The sequence below is a fragment of the Rhinolophus hipposideros genome (assembly GCF_964194185.1).
Source record: "Rhinolophus hipposideros genome assembly, chromosome: 8".
Lineage (NCBI taxonomy): Eukaryota > Metazoa > Chordata > Mammalia > Chiroptera > Rhinolophidae > Rhinolophus > Rhinolophus hipposideros.
The window spans coordinates 63,831,419-63,849,117 of NC_138054.1; the positions used below are offsets into that span (position 1 = coordinate 63,831,419).

The following is a 17,699-nucleotide window of genomic DNA, read 5'->3' on the forward strand; positions in this document are numbered from 1 at the left end:
TAAATGTTGCTTTGTAATGTGTGCCAATATGTAAATTACTGTCAGCTATAAATCGTAAATTTATATGGTATAGTGTTTATGTATGCCTTATGTGAGCATAGTCACTCCATAAGGATTTATGCTGAATTGTATATTCAGTTGATGACATTTATCATTAAGCCTGATAAAGTAATATTAGTTTTCAGTTAGTACTTACAGATTAGTCTGAAACAATTACATATTTTGAATAATTTATTTTCTTTTGTCATTCCCCTAAGCACCTATGATCTTGTGGTGTGTTGATACAAATTGAAGGCAGAAAAATATTAGTAAGAAAAAGTGTCTATTTGGTGAATTTTAAAAGGGTTCAATGTCTACCTTTGAGAAACCAGGGGCCACTGAACATTAGCTATCCAAGAGAGGCTATCACTGTATGTAGCTTTGTCTGCTCCTTTTAGAAAAACTTAATGATGCTCTAGGATATGCAGTTAGCAAAGCTTTGGATCTCACAAAAGCCTGAATACATCTTTGATTGGTTATATATTAAAGGAAATAGCCCACAGCATGGAGCCAGACAAGTGTAGAGCCCAACCAATTTGACCCTTAAGCAGGGAGAAGAATTCTATTCATCATTAAGAAGTTAGATTGTAAAATGTTGTAATTATTCCAGCCTAAATTGGTTTAAAGCTATTATTTTTTCCAATAAAATTTTTCTTCAAATTGTGAGGCTAGAAGACAGTTTTCATTTTGACGACCTTCCTGTATTGTGTTTTTCTTCAAGTCCTCCTACCCTACCATGTGGCCTACTCTGTTTACTATTCAAATCTGAATCATAATGTGCATCTGGAGGGATTCTGAGTCATGTGACTGACTGAAGTGTCTCTTGTCATTTATTTACATTCTTTGAATATCTAATTTTGACATAGTATTTGGTTATATTATAAAGAAACTTGCTCTTGACTGTTTAAGAGGTGGGTGCATATGTAAAATTATTTTTTCTTTTTCGTTCATACAGTGTTGTTTTTTTTGTTTTTTTTTTTTTTTTGGTTTGTTTTTTAATTACAAAATGGAACAAAGAATGATAACCATATTGGGCCTTGACAGGATCCTTTTACTTGAAGGACCACTCCTATAATGAGTGATTTTTATTCAAGTGAATATTCATATATTTCTCTGACTCTAATTTGTATGAAATGACAGCCTGCAGACCATTTTGTTTGATTACAGTCCCTTCACCTTAATTATCTTTTATGTCTGTTTAAACTCTGGACTTGCCATATCCATCTTGACCCTCCCCCACATCTCTCTGTTTGTATTTTCTTTCGTTGTAATTTTCCTCTTTTCTCTTCTGTGGGCATTCACAGATTGTTTTTGGAGTTCATTAAAAAGGGAGTGTGTTGTCTGGGTAGAAAATTACATTTGCATGCTTGAGAGAAGCCTAAGGGTTTTTGTGGGGTTTGGCAAGGATCCTGGCTTTTTTTTTTCTCTTTTGGGAGGGATGAATGAGGAAAGGGGGTGATAAGGAATTTTTGGAAAGTAGAAAAGTAAGAATTGTTGAGGTGATTTCTTCTGTCCCCATATTTTTCTTTCCATATTATACACATCCAATTTTTCTTTTCCTTTTTCCTGCATTTATAAATCACCAGACTAACAATGGAACAGATTAGAAGGCTTTCTTAGAATTGTTTTTGAACGGGCAGTAGAGTTCTGCAAATCAGAAACCTTTCCTGTGATGGTAATTGTACATTTACTAGTGAACGTGGCAAGTTGCAACATATATATATATATATAATATTTTTTTCTTTTCCTTTTTTAATGGTAATTGGAGGGGGTTCATATAGGAAAATTGTTTTTTAAATTAATATGACATTTCATCTAAACTAGTATCTACGTACTCGTAGACATTTAGCCATGTTTGAATTAGGATTTCCCACTTTCAAAAATTTAGGGTATTTTTAATGACTTCCATAATTTAATGTTAATTATTTTTAAATGTTTTAAATTATAGTTGCCATATTATATTAGTTTCAGATGTACAATATAGTGATTCAACATTTATATACCTTACAGTGCGATCACCACAATAACTCTAGTAATCATCTGTCACTGTGCTATTATTATTGGCTATGTTCCCTGTGCTGTACACTACATTCCCATGGCTTATTTACTTTATAACTGGAAGTCTGTATCTTTTATTCCCCTTCACCTTTTTCACCCATCTCCCACCCGCCACCTCTCTGGCAACCATCAGTTTGTTCTCTGTATTTATGAGTTGTTTTGTTTTGTTTTTAGAATCCACATATAAGTGAGATTATATGGCATTTGTCTTTCTCACTTTGACTTATTGCACTTAGCATAATATCCTCTCGGCCCATCCATATTGTCGCACATGTCAATATTTCATTCTTTTTTATTGGTGAGAAATATTCTGTTGCATATATATGTATACACACATGTACCACATTGTTATTCGTTCGTCTGTTGATAGGTACCTAAGTTGCTTCGATATCTGGGTGATCAGAGATCTTCCTGTAGTGAACGCAGGGGTGCATATACCTTTTCGAATTAGTGTTTTGGGTTTCTTTGGATAAATATACAGAAGTAGAATTGCTGGGTCGTAACGTAGTTCTAATTTTAATTTTTTTGTGGAATCTTCATACTATCTGCACCAGTGTACAGTCCCACCAACAGTGCACCAGGGTTCCATTTTTCTCCACATCCTCACCAACACTTATTATTTTTTGACTTTTTGACAATAGCCATTCTATCAGGTGTGAGCTGGTATCTCATTGTGGTTTAGATTTTCATTTTCCTGATGATTAGTGATGTTGAGCATCTTTTCATATGTCTGTTGGCCATCTGTATGTCCTCTTTGGAGAAATGTCAATTCAGGTCCTTTGCCCATTTTATAATTGGATTGTTTGTTTTTTTCATATTGAGTTGTATGAGTTCCTTATATATTTTGAATATTAACCCCCTGTTGTATATGTCATTTGCAAATATCTTCTCCCATTTAGTAGGTTGTTTTTTCATTTTGTTGATGGTTTCTTTTGCTGGGCAGAACTTTTTTAGTTGAATATAGTCCCATTTTTAAATTTAAATTCATTGGGGTAACATTGGTTAGTAGAATTATATAGGTTTCAAGTGTACATTTCATATAGATAATACATTATCTATATGTTGCATTGTGTGTTCACCACCCAGAGTCGGTTCTCTTTCCATCACCCCCTTTTATGTTTGACCCCCTTTTTCCTTTTCTACCACCCTCACTCTTACCCTCTGGTAACCACCAAACTGTTGTCTTTGTCTATGAGTTTTTATTTATTTGTTTGTTTATCTTGTTTATTTGTTGCTTTCAGTTTTATATCCCACATGTGAGTGAAGTCATATGGTTCTCAACTTTTTCTGTCTGGCTTATTTCGCTTAACATGATAATCTAAAGATCCATCCATGTTGTCGCAATGGCAGTTTCATCTTTTCTGATGGCCGAGTAATATTCCATAGTATATATTACCACATCTTCTTTATCCAGTCATCTATTGAAGGACACTTGGATTATTTCCAAGTCTTGGCCACCATGAATAATGCTGCAATGAACATAGGGGTGCCTATATCTTTATGGATAATGTTTTCAGATTATTTGGGTAGATACCCAGAAGAGACCATCAACAAAACAAAAAGGCAGGTAACCGAATTGGAGAAGATATTTGCAAACAACACCTCTGATAAGGGGTTAATATCCAAAATATATAAAGAACTCATACAACTCAACAACAAAAAAACACAAACCAATTAAAAAATGGGCAGAAGACCTGAACAGACACTTCTCCCAAGAAGACATACAAACAGCCAATAGATACATGAAAAAATGCTCAACTTCACTAGCTATTAGGGGAATGCAAATCAAAACCACAATGAGATATTACCTCACACCTGTTAGAATGGCTATCATCAACAAGACAAGTAATAACAAGTGTTGGAGAGGCTGTGGATGGAGAAAAAGGAACCATCATACACTGCTGGTGGGAATGTAAATTGGTACAGCCACTATGGAAAATGGTATGGAGGTTCCTCAAAAAATTAAGGATAGAATTAACATATGACCCTGTGATCTGATCCCTCTTCTGGGTATCTATCTGGGTTTATTTTTGCTTTTGTTGCCCTTGCCTGAGGAGACATACCCAAAAAGATATTGCTAAAACTGATGTCAAAGGGTTTACCCCCTTTGTTTTCTTCTAGGAGTTTTGTGGCTTCAGATGTTACATTCATGCATTCAATCCATTTTGAGTTAGTTTTTGTGTATGATGTAAGATAGTTCCAGTTTTATTCTTTTTCAGGTGGCTGTCCAGTTTTTCCAGCACCATTTATTGAAAAGACTGTCCTTTCTCCATTGTATATTCTCTGTCATAAATTAATAGACCATATATGCATGTGCTTATTTCTGGGCTCTCTTTTTTCTTCCATTGATTGATGTGGCTGTTTTCATGCTAGTACCATACTGTTTTAATTATTATAGCTTTATAATATAGTTTGTAATTAGGAACTCTGATGCCTCCAGTTTTGTTCTTTGTCAAAATTGCTTTGGCTATTCAGGGTCTTTTGTGGGTCCATACAAGTTTTAGTATTGTTTGTTCTGTTTCTGTGAAAAATACCATTTGAATTTTGATAGGGATTGTATTGAATCTATAGACTACTTCGGGTAGTATGGACATTTTAATAGTATTAATCTTTATAACCCATGAGCATGGAGTATTTTTCCCTTTATATGTGTCATCTTCAATTTCTTTATCAGTATCTTATAGTTTTCATTGTACAAGTATTTCGTATCCTTAGTTAAATTTATTCTTAGGTATATTTTTCTTTTTGATGTAATTGTAAATGGAATTGTTTTTATTAATTCTTTTTCTGATAGTTCTGTGTTAGAGTATAGAAATTAAACTGATTTATGTATTTTGATTTTGTATCCTGTAAATTCACTTAATTGGTTTATTAGTTTTAAGAGTTTTTGGTGGAGTCTCCAGGGTTTTCTATATATAATATCAGATTATCTGTAAATTGAGACAGTTTTAATTTTTCCTTTCCTATTTAGATGCCTTTTATTTCTTTTTATTGCCTAATTGCTCTGGCTTAGACTTCCAGTGCTATGTTGAATAAGAGTGATAAGAATGGGCCTACTTGCTTTGTTCCTGATTTTAGAGGAAACACTTTCAATTTTTCATTGTTGAGTATGATGTTAGCTGTGGGCTTATCATATATGGCCTTTATTATGTTGAGATATGTTCCTATATACCCACTTTGTTGAAAGTTTTTATCATGAATGGATATTGAATTTTGTCACATGCTTATTTTACATCTATTGAAATGATCATATGATTTTTATTCTTCATTTCATTAATGTGGTGTATCATATTGATTGATTTGCAGATGTTAAACCATCCTTGCATCCCTGGAATAAATTCTACTTGATTATGGTGTATGATCTTTTTAATGTATTGTTACATTCTGTTAGCTAATATCTTTTTGAAGATTTTTTATATCTATATTTATCAGAAATACTGGCCTATAATATTCTGACTTGTTATGTTGAGGCAATTTCCTTCAATTCCCAGTTTGTTTAGTATTTTTATCATGAAAGAGTGTTGAATTTTTGTCACATGCCTTTTCTGCATCAGTGAGATGATCCCACTGACGTTTTACCCCTTTATTCTGTTAATTTGGTTTGGTATATTGATTGATTTTTGTATGTTGAACCATCCTTGCTTTCCAGGAATAAATCCCAGTTGGTTCTGGTGTATAATCTTTTTAATAATGCAGCTGAATTTGGGTTCCGTAGTATTTTGTTGAGGATTTTATATCAGTGTCATAGGAGCTTATTGGCCTGTAGTTTTCTTTTCTTGTAGTGTTTTTGTCTGGCTTTGGTATCAGGGTAATGCTGGCCTCATATAATGAGGTAGGAAGTGTTCCCTCCTCTTCAGTTTTTTTGGGAAAAGTTTGAGAAGATATGATATTAATTCTCCTTTAAATGTATTTTAGAATCTCTCAGTGAAGCTATCAGGTTCAGGGCTTTCATTTGTCAGAAGAGTTTTGATTGCTGATTCAATCTCCTTATTAGTTATAGGTCTATTCAGATATTCTGTTTTGTGTGTGTGTGTGTGTGTGTGTGTGTGTGTGTGATTTAATTGTAGTAGGCCTTGTGTTTCTAGGAACTTGTTCATTTCATCTAGGGTATTTGTGGGTATACAATTATTCCTAATACTCTGTTATAATGCTTTCTTTTTCTGTAGAATTAGTAGTAATGTTCCCATTTATTTCTGATTTTAGTAATTTGAGTCTTTTTTTCCCTTTAGTCCGTCTTGCTAAAAGTTTGTCAGTTTTGTTGGTCTTTTCAAGGAATCATCTTTTGGTTTCATTGATTTTCTCCATTGTTTTTCTCTTCTCTATTTTGTTTATCTGTTCTAATCTTTATTATTTCCTTCCTTCTGCTAGCTTTGGGTTTTCTTTGAACATGCCATGCATCTTCCTGTCTTTGCATCTTCATATTGTTGGTTCCCTCTCCTTGTAATGTTTTTGTCTCAGGTATCCACACATCTACTGTGTTTCACCGAAAATAAGACCTAACCGGACCATCAACTCTAATGCATCTTTTGGAGCAAAAATTAATATAAGATCCAGTCATATTATATTATGTTATATTATATTGTATTATATTATATACTATATTTTACCCAGTCTTATATTATATTAAAATAACACTGGGTCTTATCTTATTTTTGCTCCAAAAGATGCATTAGAGCTGATGGTCCGGCTAGGTCTTATTTTCAGGGAAACATGGTAGAAAGACAATAATTGGATGGACTAGAAGGACAAAACATAGAGGGATGTTAAGGAGAAGAGGTCCTGGTAAACACGCAAGATTTTTGACCTGAAGAGCTACTGCACCCTAAAAATGAGGGTAAACCAAAAATACACTAGTATTTTGTGATCATACAAGGTTGTGTAGGCTATAGTAAAAGGCATATTAAACTGGGGCTATTTTCTGATTTACATGACTGAGATTATAATAATCTTGATCAAAAAGTCAGATTTGGAATGTATTTTGGAGTTAGAAGAGAAGGAATTATTATAATTACTGTGTTTCCCCCGAAAATAAGACCTAACCGGAAAATAAGCCTTAGCATAATTTTTCAGGGTGACATCCCCTGAATATAAGCCCTAATGCGTCTTTTGGAGCAAAAATTAATATAAGACCTGGTCTTATTTTCGGGGAAACATGGTATTACAAAAGGTTGGTTTCCTTTTTTTTCTGAAAATGCACTATCTTCATTCCTACCTTAGTCTCTCATAGTCTCTTGCTAGAAATTCGCTCACCTTTCTTTTCTGTCTATCTAAATCATAAGTCTCTCAATTCCACCGTTTTCAAGAAGCATCATATTACTCCCCAGCAAGTATCCAGTGAAATAAATCTTACTGATCTTTGAATATATCTACTCTCTCCCACCCCCAAACACATGCTTCCTTATTGTGGACATTTTTCAGAATTGTTTTAGCTGCCCAGCTGTTCACTTTAGAGAGAAATCCCAATATATAAAGTCTTAGTTGGATGGAGCACCTCAGAACTCACTTCAGCAGCTAAAGGAACCAGATTCTTCTTCATATCTTGGCAGCTGGGTCAAAGGGTATGACATAGTCTTGGCCAATCAGTTGTTTTCACCTGGGAATTTGGTAAGCTAGTGAGGCAAACTTTTATCTTTTAATTTTAAGCAAATGTAGTACACTAAATGAACACAAATTAGCAAATAAGTCAGTATACCAGAGATGAATAATTATTGGCTTAAATTATATCCATTAAAAAATGAGAGTAGTGAGGAGAGATTGTTTTAGTATAAAGATCACATATACCATAATCAATTCTTAATTATGCATTCATGGAATGATCATTCAATATATGGATTACTCAGGTAAATTGTTTCTAATTTCCTTTCACCTCCCTTTTGTTGTTTACTCTTTGCTTATTTCACACCCCCAGCAGAGGTTGGGCAGCAAAAGAGATCAAATAAAATCAAATTAGATAGCAGTTTTTATGGTTAGCAGCTGTGTTCAGAAATTTTATCAGTAAGAATATTGAAACTAATGGCTAAAATTAAATTTTAAAAATTACCAGTGGTTTTTGGTATTTGCTTCTTTAATATTCATTGCCAAAGCTTATTGTTTTCTTATTATAAAAGGAGGATATTGGAATTTTAGTAAAGGAAGACATCAGCAATATTTATTATATATCCTTCATTTTTCTAGTTAAAAAATATCAATGCCTTATTCTGAAATAAGAATAAGGTAGACTCAGGCAGTCATAAATAATGTGGTGGTACTGTTTTTATATATTGCCAATAAGTGGAATTTTCATTTATCTTTTTTTTCCACCCTTTCTCTGTACTGCTTTAGCTGAAGTATTAAAAAGGTTTCTCTTATTCACCTTGTATCTTCCTAGGAGTTTCACATAAACCTACTTGACAGACTGTTTCATTTGACATTATCTTTCTGTCCAGGGAGAACTCAGAATAGCACTAATGTCATAATGAAGATTCCTCTACCTCAATACCACAATTTATATTACCCAGATTATTTTGCCTTTGCTAATACTTTCATCTCTTAAAATGTTCTCCCCTGAAAACATGGCTAGTGTCAAACTCATTGAAAGTAGATTTTTAAAGGCACTAAAACATTTACTTATGAATTTCTGCTATAGAGTGTTTCAACTTTACTTTAGATATAAGATCCCAATAGAGCATTTAAAGTAGTACTCTAAACTTCCCTCTCTGTATTATTCATGTAAGGCATGGCTGTGTAGACCCATAATACCTCCTTCTTGTGAAGTATGTTTTTGTGTCCTGAATGTTGGTATAATGAAGGGTTACTTAGACATATAGACTGAATGTGATTTATTAAATTATTGGAAAATACTCAGACATAATTTAGTATGCTGCTGTATTTTCCTATTGCAAGTAAATTCATTTCTTTTTTTCCAGAAACAGTTAGAACCAGAAAGTAGGCTACTTTTAAAAATAAACCTTTATTGTAGAATAGTTTTAGATTTGGAGAAAAATTACAAAACTAGTACAGAGAGTTATCAAGTACCCCACACTCAGTTTCCATTATTACTAACATGTTACATACTCATATGATACACTTGTCATAATTAATGAACCAATGTTGATACAATATTATTAAGTAACAGCAATACTTTATTCAGATTTCCTTAATTCTTACGTAATTTCCTTTTCTGTTCCAGAATCCTACTCAGGATACCACATTACATTTAGTTATCATGTGTCCTTAGGCTCCTCAAATTGTGTCAATTTCTCAGATTTTCTCTGTTTCTGATGACCTTGACAATTTTGATGAGTATTCATCAGATAATTTGTAAAATATCTTTCAGTTGGATTTTGTCTGATGTTTTTCTTATGATTAGACTGGGTTTATGGATTTGGGGAGGAAGACCGTAGAAGTAAAGTGCCACTGTCATCACATCATATCAAGGGTACATACTGTCCACATGATGTTAAAACCTTGATCACTGGGCTGAGGTAGTACTTGTCAGGTTTCTCCACTATAAAGAAACTTTCCATACTGAAGTCTTTGGAAGGAAGTCACTATGTGCAGTCCATACTTAAGGAGTAGGGATTTATATTCCGTCTCCTTGTGGGCTGAGCGTATAAATTATTTGAAATTCTTCTGCAAAGAAGAATATCTGTTCTCCCCCACTTATCCAATCATTTATGTCAGTATGGACTCATGGATATTTGTTTTATACTTGGGCTTATTATTTAATACTACTTGCTTTTCTTGCTTATATTATACTAGCTTTGGCCATTGGGAGCTTTTTCAGTTGGCTCCTGTGTCCCTTTGACATAATTCATCATTGCAGGTTTCTTTGAGCATTTCCACTGTGTTACTCTTTGGTATAATAGACCTTTCTTTTTGCATGTTGACCCTTTGCATTTGGATCTCACTTAACAAATATTTTCCCATTGCTTTTATATTCTCTATAAAATTTGCAACCTTGATCAATTAGATTGCTTGTATTATGAATTCAATGTATTATTTAATATATGAAATAAATCATTAAGATTAATGAAGATTGCTAGAAGGAAGTGTTAGCTTTTCATATCCCTTTGTGAACTATAGTGTTTCAAGGTTTCCTAAATAATAAATTATGTACATTTTTTGTCCTATATAAGAAAGTCCTATTAAGACTTCACACAATGGAAAAACCTTCCAGGTGGACATTGGGACAACTAAAAATCATGAAAAATGTAGGTGAATGAGAGGAGCACATGTGTCCAAGGGACAGTGAAAATTGGTTGTTCTGATGATAAAAGATTAAAAGTTAAATGGAAAAGTGGTTTATAGTTTTTCTTTTCAGTTTGTTTATCAAGATTATTAAATTAATTGATCTTAACTCTTTGTAGACCTGTATCTCTTTGGAGACAAAAGACAGTTTTCCAAAAGTGAGTTATGTCAGATTATAAATGGAGACTATAAGTCACACTATTCAGTCTGTGTAGGCATCCCATAACCATACGAGTAGATAACTAAATTGTAAGATTTGACAAGTAATTTCAGTCAATTCTTTCTATAAAACTAAACCCTTAGAAAATATCAGTGACATGGTTTAATTTTTTTATTCTGGTAAAAAAACCATAACATTAAATTTACCATATTAATCATTTTTAAGTGTGCAGTGTTAAATATATTGACGTTGTGCAACAGATCTCTAGAATTTTTCATCTTGCAAAACAGAAACTATACCCATTAAACATTAATTCCTTTTTCCTCTCCCCCCCTCCCTTGCTGAACACCTTTCTACTTTCTTTTTCTGTGATTTTGACTACTTTAGATGTTTTGTATGAGTGGTATCATACAATATTTGTTCTTTTGTGATTGGCTTATTTTACTTAGCATAATGTACTTGAAATTTATGCATGTTGTAGCTTATGTCAGAATTTCCTTCCTTTGTAAGGCAGCATAATCCACTGTATGTATATACCACATTTTCTTTATCCATTCATCTGTCGATGAACATTTGGGTTGCTTCTGCCTCTTGGCTATTGTGAAAAATACTGCTGTGAACATGGGTGTGCAAATATCCCTCCAAGATCCTGCTTTGAATTCTTTTAGATATATGTACTCAGACGTGGGGTTGCTGGGTAATATGGTAATTATATTTTTTATTTTTTAATGAATCTTCACCTTTTTTCCATAATGGTTGTACCACTTTATATTGTCAACAACAGCGCACAAGGTTTCTAATTTCTCTGTATCCTCATTAACACTTGTTATTTTCTATTCTGATAATAGCTATTCTAATGGGTGTGAGGTAATATCTCGTGGTTTTGATTTGCATTTCTCATATGACTAATGATGTTGAGCATCTTTTCATATGCTTATTATATATCTTCTTTGAAGAACTGTCTATTCAAGTTCTTTGCTCAAGTACTTGAACTGTGTATTCAAGTAATTTTAATTGGGTCTTTTTTTGTTGTCTTTATTGATCAGTTGTAGAAGTTCCTTATATATTATGCGTATTAACCCCTTATCAAATATATGATTTGCAAAAATATATATATATATATGATTTGCAAACATGTTTTCCCATTCCATAGGTTGCCAACATGATCTAATTTAATTTATATTTTAAGATCAGTCTGGTTGCTGAGTAGAAAATGGATCAGTATAGAAGATGGATCAGCAAAAGTGGGAGTAGCAAAATCAGTTAGCAGGCTCTTGCAGTAAACTAAACAGTCAATAATCAGGGCCTGCTGGTGCCAGTGGAGAACAATAGAAAGATTAGAATAATATTTTGGAAGTAGAACCAACATGATGTGATGATAGATTGTATGTGAAAGATCAGAGAGAAGGAAAAGTTAAAAATGACTCCTGGATTTCTGGGTCGGATACTTTGGTGAATGGTGATGTTATTTCTTGAGATGGAGACGATTGGAGGGAAGCTGTGCCAGGAGTAGAGGTAGAAGGCACAAGCTGAGATCAGTAGTACAGATACATTAAGTATAAGGTACCTGTGAGGCATACAACCTGGACCTTCAGTATAAAACACACAATTCAGAGCATAATTGAATAAAACACCTAGCACACTTGTATACTTCATCATAAGAAAACTTCCACTGTTGTGATTTAACCTTGGCTTTACTCCGGTTTAACAAGAATTCTAACTTTTCTTCTCACTTGTCAGAATGAAAAGTTAAGAGAAAGTACTGCTCTTAGTTGCTCTTCTACCACTTTGTCCCACTAGAGGTTATTTCTATTCTGCTACCCTAGTTCAGGTTTTGCTTACCTCCTAGCATCTTTCAGCATCCTGTTTTATCCCAATCTAAACCAAAAAGAAAGCAAATGATTCTGCTTACATATGCACTGTTTTCCTAGGATTACCCTCTGTTGCTTTTTTCCAGCCTAGATGGAAATTCTTTCTTGAATTCTTCTCTGCTTCCTGTCCTTTGAAGACTGGAACTGTTATAAAAAGCTAATTGGCTTTAGACACAAAAGATTATTCATTAACTTTTCTCTAAGACCCACAGCTCCTTCCAAGCCTGATTCTAATTTTTTTTAAAGGACCGCTCTCTTTCTTTTCTTCTGAACAGACATTTTAGAATCCATTTGAACAGAGCATGTACAATTTTTAAACCATTGCTTTATATGCCATGTTTAGTTGGAAAGTTATTTTCCCATAGAAACAGTATTAAAATGGTGGTTTGGTTTTTCCAAATAACTCTAAAGCCTTTTAAACTTGTGTCACAGTGGTATTTCATTTATAATTGACAATAGCTACACCGTTTCTTGGACACAGTGACACATTTCCTGTAATTTATTCTGGTATTGCATAAAGGCAAGGACTGTACCTACAGAGCCCCAGGAATTTATTTAATTTTCTGCAGTTACAGCATTGAATCATAGACTGTATGAGCTAGAAGGGATTTTAGAGATAACAAAATTACTTATTTTGTGAGGGAGAAAACTGAGAGCCAGGGAACCTAAATGACTTTTCCTTACCTCGTCTTACCTCAGCCCACTGGAATTTGATCCATCTGTTTAGAATTCCAGAGAAACTCTTTAATATCCATCAAGATTCAGTTCTGTGAAACTTTCTGTGTCAACCCATGTCCCCTTGGATATAGTTGATCACTCGAATCTCTGTATTCTCTCCAAACATTGTATATAACTTTTGTAGCACTAATTAGCTGCAAGTTGTCTGGGCTTGTGCAAGTCACCAAACATCTTTGTAGTTCAGTTTGTTCATCCATAAAAATGATAATAATACAGTCATGCACCACATAACAATATTTTGGTCAATGACCCACTGCATATACAATGGTGGTTCCATAAGATTATAATGGAGCTAAAAAATTCCTATTGTCTAGTGAGGTAGCCATTGTAATGTCAGTGCAACTCATTACCCGTGTGTTTGTGGCAATACTGGTATAAACAAACCTAAAAGTATAGCACATACAATTATTTACTCAGCTTCTTGAATCTGTAGGTTTATATCTTTTGTCAAATTTGAGAAATTTTCAGATATTACTTATTTAAGACCTGTCCTCTTTTCTCTCCTTATGGGGCTCCAGTGATATGAGATCTTTTGTTATAGTCTATCAGTTGCCTGAGACTGTTTGGTGTGTTGGGACTTGTTTTGTTTTATGTTTTCTCAGCTTTTCGGTTAGGTAACTTCTATTATTATTCTATCTTCAAGTTCACTTGGTATTTTCTGTGTCCCCTCCATTCTACTATTGAGCCCATCAATTGAATTTTTATTTCCATTGTTGTATTTTCCAGTTCTAAAATTTCCACTCAGTTCTTTACATCTTTTATTTCTTTGTTGAGAGTTTCTATTTATAAAAAATTTGCTTCAGAGGTTTTTATAATTGCTCATTGAAGCATTTTTATGTTGGCCCCTTTAAGACTGTCAAATAATTTTAATGTTCCTGTCATTTTGGTGTTGGTGTCTATTGAGTTTTCATTCAAGTTGAGATTTTCCTGGTTCTTGGTAGACGAGTAATTTTCAGTTGAAACTTGGACATTTGCAGTGTTACGTTGTAAAACTCTGGATTTTATCTCAGCCTTTTGTTTTCACTTGCTCCTTCTGGCATGGCTGTAGCAGTGGTAGGAAAGGATCTGCCTCATTACTGACAAATGGGAATAGAAGTCCAGGTTCCCCACTTGGCCTCCACCATGCTGGCTTAGAGAATTGCCTCGTTGCTGTTCCCTACATGGCCTCTACTGACACCCGTGATGGAGGGGTGGTGGTCCCATTACGTGTGGCTGTGGTGAAAGCTCTGATCCTCTACTATGCTTCATCTGATAGCACCCCAGGAGGGAGAGGAAGCCTCCGGGTAAGGACACCTTATTACCCCGATGGGTGTAGAAGGCTCCCCAGTCAGCATTGGTATTTTCTGGCATTGGTAGGGGTTGGGTCAGTTTTCTCTGTGGTGTTTGTTTGTATTAGAGCAGTTATTGCCTTAAAGTGTTTTGTCTTACTAGGTGGCCCTTTTCCTGATCTTTTGGCAAGAGAGAGCAGGTTTTCCTGGGGCTTTTTTTGGTTTTTTTGTATCCATTGGCACTTTTGGATTGCCGTTTTCTTCAGCTCCAACTCTGGGAGATATGAAGCAAAAAGAAAACCCAGGGCTTTTTCCGCCATCTTGGAGCCTGTAGAGCTGAGTGGAACTCTTGCTGCTGAACTCTGGGGGCCTGCTGGGAAGAGGACTTCTAAAACGACAAATACGTCTGGAAGGCTGTGGTCCAAGGCCATTTTTGCTGGCTACAAGTGGGGTCTCTGGAACCAGAGAGAGCACACAGCTCTTCTGAAAATTGAAGGTGTTTATGCTTGAGATGAAACTGAATTCCATCTAGGCAAGAGATGTGCTTATGTGTACAAGGCAAAGGACAACACCATGACTCTTAGTGGCAAACCGAACAAAACCAGAGTAATCTGAGGAAAGGGAATCGCGCTCATGGAAACAGTGGCATGGTTTGTGCCAAATTCCAAAGCAACCTTCCTGCTAAAGCCATAAAACACAGAATTCGTGTAATGCTGTATCCCTCAAGGATTTAAACATACTGAAAAGTAAATAAAGTGGATTTGTTCTCTTGTAAAAAGAAAAAAGAAAAAGAAAACCCAGGGAACTCACCATTGTGTCATTACTTGGGTTCCAATGTCTCTAGCATCCTGCTTTCCACCTTTCAGAGTCTTGTTGTTTGTTTAGTATATAAAATCTAGGGTTTTTCTTGTTGTACTTTGTATAAAAAATAGGAAAAATTACATCAGTGCATATTCTGTCTTCCCAGAATCAGACGTTGTAAATGGCTGTTATATAAGTTTTAAGTATGATAATTTGTCATTGAATGTACTATATGCTAAGCACTAGTCTAAGTGTTTTGCATATATTTGTTTATGTAATCCTCAAATAACCATATGTACTATGGATTTTTTTCTGAAATTTATACTTTTCTTTACTTAAAATGACATCAAATAACAAATAAAAATACCATGACAAGTCAAGAAAGAGGGAGACCATAAAAGAAAGGAAGCTTTATATCTTAGTGCTTTAATGGTGTTTTTTTCCTTGCTATTTCCACAAGGAGTCTTGCAAATTATGTCTCTTCCTAGAGCAGCAATGCCGCTGGAATTGGGGCACAGACATCTCAATGGGCCCCAGCATGCGAGGTCAGCTTCACCATTTCCAAATCTATCATATGTGCTGGGGAAGAGGGGCAGACAGCAGAAAACCAGATTTCTCTAGGGGTATAAGAACCAACAGTGGGGACAGATGAGGAGTAGGAGTCGGACTTGTCCCAAGCACATCCAGGCATGGGTGAGCAGGGACTGAGAGAAGAGCTGCCTCCAGTCCAGTGAAGGCTGCAGGTTTGGACAAGAAAAAAATTGGCATTGCCACATGACTTCATGGTGTGGGGACATGCGAGCCCTTCTGGTGAGCAGGGAGCTAGGTATCACCAAGCACTCACACATCTCAAAAGGAGCCAGAAAGGACCCTCAGCTTTGAGGTTTGGACACCCACTGTGGAAGTACATCTGGAGGCTCAGCTGCCTGCTGGAGAGCAATCTGACTGTCCCCCCAGCCATCCTCCCTATCCCCCATCTCCTGGCATCATGCAGAGCATCGGTCTAGACCTCCCTGAGGCATTTCTGGGTCACAGATTGAAAAACAACATGGAGGCTGGTGTTTGTTGAGAGCCTGCTATGCACTAGTTTCCTCCCTTACCTTGTTTAATCCTCAACCTATGTGAATATTTTTAAAACATATTTTTTTAATTTTTCAATTAAGTTGGCATACAGTATTACATTATTATAGTTTCATATGTACAATACAATGATTGGACATTTATATAACTTACAAAGTGATCACCCTGATAAGTCTAATATCCATCCAACACCCTACATAGTTATTATAATATTATTGACTATATTCCCCGTGCTGTACTTTACATCCCCATGACTTTTTTTCCCCCAAAGATTTTATTGGGGAAGGGGAACAGGACTTTATTGTTGAACAGTGTGTAGTTCCAGGATTTTTTCCAAGTCAGGTTGTTGTCCTTTCAATCTTAGTTGTGGAGGGCGCAGATCAACTGCAGGTCCAGTTGCCATTGTTAATTGCAGGGGCTGCTGCCCACCATCCCTTGCGGGAGTCAAACTGGCAACCTTGTGGTTGAGAGGATGCGCTCCAACCAATTGCGCCATCCGGGAGCTCAGCGGCAGCTCAGCTCAAGGTGCCGTGTTCAGTCTTAGTTGCAGGGGGTGGAGCCCACCATCCCTTGTGGGAGTCGAGAAGTCCAACCGGCAGCCTTGTGGTTGAGAGCCCACTGGCCCATGTGGGACTTGATCTGGTAGCCTTCGGCGTTAGGAGCACGGAGCTCCAACAGCCTGAGCCACTGGGCTGGCCCCCCATGACTGTTTTTATAACTGGTAATTTGCACATCTTAATTCCTTCCCTTTTTCACCCATCCCCTCAACTCCCCTCCCATCTAGCAACCATCTGTTTGTTCTCTGTATCTATGAGTCTATTTCTGTTTTGTTTGTTCGTTTATTCTGTTCTTTACATTCCACATATAAGTGAGATCATATGGTATTTGTCTTTGTCAATCTGACTTATTTCACTTAGCATAATATCCTCTAGATTTTTCCATGTTGTTGCAAATGGTAAGATTTCATTCTTTTTATGGCAGAGTAATACTCCACTGTATATATGTACCACATCTTTATTCAATTGTATGTTGATGGGCATTTATTTCAGTTGTTTCCATATCTTGGCTATTGTGAATAGTACTGCAGTAATCATAGGTGTGCATATATCTTTTCAAATTAGTGTTTTGTATTTATTTGGGTAAATACCCAGGAGTGAAATTTCTGGGTCGTAAGGTAGTTCTGTTTTTAATTTTTTGAGGAACCTCCATATTGTTTTCCATAATGGCTGCACCAGTTTGCAATCCCACCAACAGTACATGAGGGTTCACTTTTCTCCACATCCTCACCAGCATTTGTAGTTTGTTAATTTATTGATAATGGCCATCTGACAAGTGTGAGGTGATATCTCATTGTGGTTTTTATTTGCATTTTTCTGATGATTAGTGACGTTGAGCATCTTTTCATATGTCTACTGGCCATCTGTATGTCCTCTTTGGAGAAATGTCCATTCAGGT

At 35.4% G+C, this 17,699-nt stretch overlaps 1 protein-coding gene and 1 pseudogene across 2 annotated transcripts in view; both read left to right on the forward strand.

The window, feature by feature from the left end:
- ZSWIM5 (zinc finger SWIM-type containing 5) overlaps nucleotides 1-17,699 on the forward strand; it is a gene marked incomplete at its 5' end in the record, with an annotated part of 140,056 nt that overhangs the window by 48,561 nt on the left and 73,796 nt on the right. The gene's annotated exons all lie outside the window — the stretch shown is intronic.
- LOC308500924 (large ribosomal subunit protein eL33-like) lies at nucleotides 14,256-15,097 on the forward strand (annotated as a pseudogene). Its single transcript has 2 exons — nucleotides 14,256-14,378; nucleotides 14,723-15,097. The product of its transcript is annotated as a large ribosomal subunit protein eL33-like (transcript).